This window comes from Sturnus vulgaris, unplaced genomic scaffold (assembly GCF_052056855.1).
Source record: "Sturnus vulgaris isolate bStuVul1 unplaced genomic scaffold, bStuVul1.hap1 Scaffold_171, whole genome shotgun sequence".
NCBI lineage: Eukaryota > Metazoa > Chordata > Aves > Passeriformes > Sturnidae > Sturnus > Sturnus vulgaris.
The window spans coordinates 110,001-117,385 of record NW_028276087.1 but is presented as its reverse complement, the minus strand read 5'-3'; positions in this window follow the sequence as shown (position 1 = coordinate 117,385).

The window sequence follows — 7,385 nt, the reverse complement described above, 5'->3', positions numbered from 1 at the left end:
CAAGCTGCGGACACCAGGTCTACCCAGGGCATGCTGCGGACAACAGGTCTACCCAGCCATGAAACGGGCAACAGGTCTACTCACGGCTTGCTGCGGACACCAGGTCTACCCAGCCATGAAACGGGCAACAGGTCTACCAAGCTGCGGACAACAGGTCTACCCAGGGCATGCTGCGGACACCAGGTCTACCCAGCCATGAAACGGGCAACAGGTCTACTCACGGCTTGCTGCGGACACCAGGTCTACCCAGCCATGAATCGGGCAACAGGTCTACCAAGCTGCGGACAACAGGTCTACCCAGCCATGAAACGGGCAACAGGTCTACCATCTCAATGCTGCGGACACCAGGTCTACCCAGCCATGAAACGGGCAACAGGTCTACCAAGCTGCGGACACCAGGTCTACCCAGGGTATGTAGCGGACACCAGGTCTACCAACTCAATGCTGCGGACAACAGGTCTACCCAGCCATGAAACGGGCAACAGGTCTACCAAGCTGCGGACACCAGGTCTACCCACGGCTTGCTGCGGACACCAGGTCTACCCAGCCATGAAACGGGCAGCAGGTCTACCCACGGCTTGCTGCGGACACCAGGTCTACCCAGCCATGAAACGGGCAACAGGTCTACCAAGCTGCGGACACCAGGTCTACCCAGGGCATGCTGCGGACAACAGGTCTACCCAGCCATGAAACGGGCAACAGGTCTACTCACGGCTTGCTGCGGACAACAGGTCTACCCAGCCATGAAACGGGCAACAGGTCTACCAAGCTGCGGACACCAGGTCTACCCAGGGCATGCTGCGGACACCAGGTCTACCCAGCCATGAAACGGGCAACAGGTCTACCAAGCTGCGGACACCAGGTCTACCCAGGGCATGCTGCGGACACCAGGTCTACCCAGCCATGAAACGGGCAACAGGTCTACCGACGGCTTGCTGCGGACACCAGGTCTACCCAGCCATGAAACGGGCAACAGGTCTACCAAGCTGCGGACACCAGGTCTACCCAGGGCATGCTGCGGACACCAGGTCTACCCAGCCATGAAACGGGCAACAGGTCTACTCACGGCTTGCTGCGGACAACAGGTCTACCCAGCCATGAAACGGGCAACAGGTCTACCAAGCTGCGGACACCAGGTCTACCCAGGGCATGCTGCGGACACCAGGTCTACCCACGGCTTGCTGCGGACAACAGGTCTACCCAGGCATGAATCGGGCAACAGGTCTACCAAGCTGCGGACACCAGGTCTACCCAGGGCATGCTGCGGACACCAGGTCTACCCACGGCTTGCTGCGGACAACAGGTCTACCCAGCCATGAATCGGGCAACAGGTCTACCAAGCTCCGGACACCAGGTCTACCCACGGCTTGCTGCGGACACCAGGTCTACCCAGCCATGAAACGGGCAACAGGTCTACCAAGCTGCGGACACCAGGTCTACCCAGCCATGAAACGGGCAACAGGTCTACCAACTCAATGCTGCGGACAACAGGTCTACCCAGCCATGAAACGGGCAACAGGTCTACCAAGCTGCGGACACCAGGTCTACCCACGGCTTGCTGCGGACACCAGGTCTACCCAGCCATGAAACGGGCAACAGGTCTACCAAGCTGCGGACACCAGGTCTACCCAGGGCATGCTGCGGACAACAGGTCTACCCAGCCATGAAACGGGCAACAGGTCTACTCACGGCTTGCTGCGGACACCAGGTCTACCCAGCCATGAAACGGGCAACAGGTCTACCAAGCTGCGGACAACAGGTCTACCCAGGGCATGCTGCGGACACCAGGTCTACCCAGCCATGAAACGGGCAACAGGTCTACTCACGGCTTGCTGCGGACACCAGGTCTACCCAGCCATGAATCGGGCAACAGGTCTACCAAGCTGCGGACAACAGGTCTACCCAGCCATGAAACGGGCAACAGGTCTACCAACTCAATGCTGCGGACAACAGGTCTACCCAGCCATCAAACGGGCAACAGGTCTACCAAGCTGCGGACACCAGGTCTACCCACGGCTTGCTGCGGACACCAGGTCTACCCAGCCATGAAACGGGCAGCAGGTCTACCCACGGCTTGCTGCGGACACCAGGTCTACCCAGCCATGAAACGGGCAACAGGTCTACCAAGCTGCGGACACCAGGTCTACCCAGGGCATGCTGCGGACAACAGGTCTACCCAGCCATGAAACGGGCAACAGGTCTACTCACGGCTTGCTGCGGACAACAGGTCTACCCAGCCATGAAACGGGCAACAGGTCTACCAAGCTGCGGACACCAGGTCTACCCAGGGCATGCTGCGGACACCAGGTCTACCCAGCCATGAAACGGGCAACAGGTCTACTCACGGCTTGCTGCGGACACCAGGTCTACCCAGCCATGAAACGGGCAACAGGTCTACCAAGCTGCGGACACCAGGTCTACCCAGCTATGAAACGGGCAACAGGTCTACCAAGCTGCGGACACCAGGTCTACCCAGGGCATGCTGCGGACACCAGGTCTACCCAGCCATGAAACGGGCAACAGGTCTACCAAGCTGCGGACAACAGGTCTACCCAGGCATGAATCGGGCAACAGGTCTACCAAGCTCCGGACACCAGGTCTACCCACGGCTTGCTGCGGACACCAGGTCTACCCAGCCATGAAACGGGCAACAGGTCTACCAAGCTGCGGACACCAGGTCTACCCAGGTCATGCTGCGGACACCAGGTCTACCCAGCCATGAAACGGGCAACAGGTCTACTCACGGCTTGCTGCGGACACCAGGTCTACCCAGCCATGAAACGGGCAACAGGTCTACCAAGCTGCGGACACCAGGTCTACCCAGGGCATGCTGCGGACACCAGGTCTACCAACTCAATGCTGCGGACACCAGGTCTACCCAGCCATGAAACGGGCAACAGGTCTACCAAGCTGCGGACACCAGGTCTACCCAGGGCATGCTGCGGACACCAGGTCTACCAACTCAATGCTGCGGACAACAGGTCTACCCAGCCATGAATCGGGCAACAGGTCTACCAAGCTGCGGACACCAGGTCTACCCACGGCTTGCTGCGGACACCAGGTCTACCCAGCCATGAAACGGGCAACAGGTCTACCAAGCTGCGGACACCAGGTCTACCCAGGGCATGCTGCGGACACCAGGTCTACCCACGGCTTGCTGCGGACAACAGGTCTACCCACTCCAAGCTGCGGACACCAGGTCTAACTACTCCATTACGCGGACAACAGGTCTACCCACTCCATGCGGCGGACAACATGTCTACCCGCTCCATGCTGCGGACACCAGGTCTGCCCACGCCGTGATGCGGACCACAGGTCTACCTTCGCCATGCTGCACGCAGCCCGGGTCGCACCGGAGCTAGGTAGACCCGGTCGCCGCGGCCGTCGCAGCGCCCTCGCCCTCGACGGCGGACCCACGCCGCCGGTCCCGGAGGCGGGTAGACCTGGTCGCCGCGGCCACGGCGGCCGCCCATCCCGGAGCCCAGTAGACCTGGCCGCCGCGGGACCGGCCAAGTTTCCCGGAGTCGTGTAGACCTGGTCGTCGCGGCCACGGCCGCCGCCGCTGCGCCTTCGCCGGCGACGGCGGTCCCACGCCACCGGCCCCGGAGCCGCGTCGACCTGGCCGCCGCGGGACGGGCCACGTTTCGCGGATCCGGGTAGACGAGGCATCCTTGTACCATCTCGGAGCCGGGGAAACCCCACAGCCTCTTAACGCTCCGGAGCCCAAGTGCTCCAGCAGCCTTGCCCCGCCCGGCAGAATCGATTTCAAGACCAAGACATATTTTCGACAACATTTTATTTCATCATTTCATTTCATTTCTTTTCATTTCATTTTATTATTTTATTTTATTTCGTTTTGTTTTGTTTTGTTTTGTTTTGTTTTGATTTGATTTGATTTGTTTCATTTCCTCTTTGCCTTTTTTGAATGATTGCCTCTTCTATTTACTCGGAAAGAAAATCTTTTCCGGAAAACAAAACTCTTGCCAAATCTTATTTGTGATCCCTTTGGGCCCACAGCCGAGCTGACGGAGGGCCTGTGCCCGGTTCTCGCCCTGCTGACACACTGACCCCCCCAAACGGCGTCCTCCCTACCCCACGCCTCCTCCCCCGTCCCCCAGAGACCCTACCTACAGAGCCCCCCCCCCCACAAAACAGAACCTCACGGGCCGCAGCACAGCCAGGGGAAGCACGTACGTGCAGCGAAACTCGGCCCAAAGCCGCCGCGCCCTGGCACAACTCGCCCTGCCCCTTCCCGCCCCACGGAGGCGGCTGCATCGAGGCGACCGGCGCCGCCGTCGGCAAGCGGGTGGCCGCTTTCGGGCCGGTTCTTCCGCGGAAGGTCTGCAGAGCTCTTGGGGCCTCGGCGCGGGTTTGGGGGGCCGTGAGGGCTCGCTGTCGAGGCGCCCGGGGCCGGCACGAAGCCGCCTGCCCTCTCCCTGTCCCTGCCCCGTCTTCCGCAGCCACCCATTAACGCTGGGGGCGAGCCCGCCCTCCGCCATCAACCTCCCATGCAGCGCTTTCAGACTTTCCCCGCCCCTGCCCATTGTCGGCTGGGGGCGCCCTGCCCCCCGCCGTCAGCCTCCCTGGCAGCGCTTTCAGACTCTCTCGGGCCCCTGCCCATTGTCGGCTGGGGGCGCCCCGCCCCCCGCCCTCAGCCTCCCTGGCAGCGCTTTCAGACTGCCTCGGGCCCTGCCCATTGTCGGTTGGGGGCGCCCCGCCCCCCGCCCTCAGCCTCCCTGGCAGCGCTTTCAGACGGTCTCGTGCCCTGCCCATTGTCGGTTGGGGGCGACCCCGCCCTCCGCCATCAGCCTCCCTGGCAGCGCTTTCAGACTGCCTCGGGCCCTGCCCATTGTCGGTTGGGGGCGACCCCGCCCTCCGCCATCAGCCTCCCTGGCAGCACTTTCAGCCTCTTCCTGCCCCCGCCCACGGTCCCACCGGGCAGTTTACACGGCGGCGGCGGGAGGCTGATGCCGAGGTCGGCAGGCGGAGAGCCTGGTGCACAAGCAGGGATGGCGGCGGGATGATTGGCGCCGTCTGTCCCTGGTCAAAGAAGCTCTCTGTTCAGCTTTCTCGGAGCCTTTTGCTTTGGTGGCGTTCCTTCCTCCTCCGCCCCGGCGCCGCTCAAGCCTGCGGCAGGGCGGCAGCGCGGCGGGTGGGCGGCCGGGGGGAGGGGGGAGGGGGGGGGGAGGGAGGGAGCGCGCGAGCGAGCGAGCGAGCGAGCGCGCTGCAGAAATGAAGCCCGGAGCAGGGCCGCGGTCCATTCGAGCACGGGGAGGGGGCGCGACAACGCTGCCTGCTCCTGTCGGGGAGCGCTTGGGGAAGTGGGGTGCCGGCACCATGACGGCGGAGCGGACAGGGGCCGCGGCTGGGGAAGAGGCCGGCGGAGCTCGCCAGTGGATGCTGGCGCACGGAGCCGGCAGGGACACCTGGGCACGGCTGGGACCGAAAGTCGCCCGCCTTCACGCCCCGCCTTTCGCCGGGGGGAAGAAGACGCGAGAGCAGGGCTGCCTGCTGGGCTGCCAGTGCCCGCGGTCATGCCGGACGTGCAGGCCGACCGCCGAAGGCGTGCTCGCCGCTGCAGAGACGACAAGGGGGCCGCGCGTCCGATGGAAGAGACGGGGCGCCATCGCGCGGCGGCCGGGCTGCAAGGCCGGCCGACGGTAACAGGACTACCACGCCGCGGGCGGCCAGAGACAAAGACCGGCCGAGGGCAACAGGTCTACCCAGCATTATGCCGGCCGGTACCAGGGCCGGCCGAGGGCAACAGGTCTACCCAGCATTAGGCCAGCCGGAAAGACGGCCGGCAGAGGGCAACAGGTCTACCCAGCATTCGGCCGTCAGGTAACACTGCCGGCCGAGGGCAACAGGTCTACCCAGCATTCGGCTGGCCGGTAACACGGCGGGCCGAGGGCAACAGGTCTACCCAGCATTAGGCCGGCCGGTAACACTGCCGGCCGAGGGCAACAGGTCTACCCAGCATTAGGCCGCCACGTCCAAAGGCCGGCCGAGGGCAACAGGTCTACCCAGCATTAGGCCGCCACGTCCAAAGGCCGGCCGAGGGCAACAGGTCTACCCAGCATTCGGCCGCCACGTCCAAAGGCCGGCCGAGGGCAACAGGTCTACCCAGCATTAGGCCGCCACGTCCAAAGGCCGGCCGAGGGCAACAGGTCTACCCAGCATTCGGCCGCCACGTCCAAAGGCCGGCCGAGGGCAACAGGTCTACCCAGCATTCGGCCGCCACGTCCAAAGGCCGGCCGAGGGCAACAGGTCTACCCAGCATTCGGCCGCCACGTCCAAAGGCCGGCCGAGGGCAACAGGTCTACCCAGCATTCGGCCGTCAGGTACAAAGGCCGGCCGAGGGCAACAGGTCTACCCAGCATTAGGCTGCCACGTACAAAGGCCGGCCGAGGGCAACAGGTCTACCCAGCATTCGGCCGTCAGGTACAAAGGCCGGCCGAGGGCAACAGGTCTACCCAGCATTAGGCCGGCCGGTAACACTGCCGGCCGAGGGCAACAGGTCTACCCAGCATTAGGCCGCCACGTCCAAAGGCCGGCCGAGGGCAACAGGTCTAACCAGCATTAGGCCGGCCGGCAGAGGGCAACAGGTCTACCCAGCATTCGGCCGTCAGGTACAAAGGCCGGCCGAGGGCAACAGGTCTACCCAGCATTAGGCTGGCCGGTAACACTGCCGGCCGAGGGCAACAGGTCTACCCAGCATTAGGCCGCCACGTCCAAAGGCCGGCCGAGGGCAACAGGTCTAACCAGCATTAGGCCGCCACGTCCAAAGGCCGGCCGAGGGCAACAGGTCTACCCAGCATTAGGCCGCCACGTCCAAAGGCCGGCCGAGGGCAACAGGTCTACCCAGCATTCGGCCGCCACGTCCAAAGGCCGGCCGAGGGCAACAGGTCTACCCAGCATTAGGCCGGCCGGCAGAGGGCAACAGGTCTACCCAGCATTCGGCCGTCAGGTACAAAGGCCGGCCGAGGGCAACAGGTCTACCCAGCATTAGGCCGGCCGGTAACACTGCCGGCCGAGGGCAACAGGTCTACCCAGCATTAGGCCGCCACGTCCAAAGGCCGGCCGAGGGCAAGAGGTCTACCCAGCATTAGGCCGCCACGTCCAAAGGCCGGCCGAGGGCAACAGGTCTACCCAGCATTAGGCCGCCACGTCCAAAGGCCGGCCGAGGGCAACAGGTCTACCCAGCATTCGGCCGTCAGGTACAAAGGCCGGCCGAGGGCAACAGGTCTACCCAGCATTCGGCCGCCACGTCCAAAGGCCGGCCGAGGGCAACAGGTCTACCCAGCATTAGGCCGCCACGTCCAAAGGCCGGCCGAGGGCAACAGGTCTACCCAGCATTAGGCCGCCACGTCCAAAGGCCGGCCGAG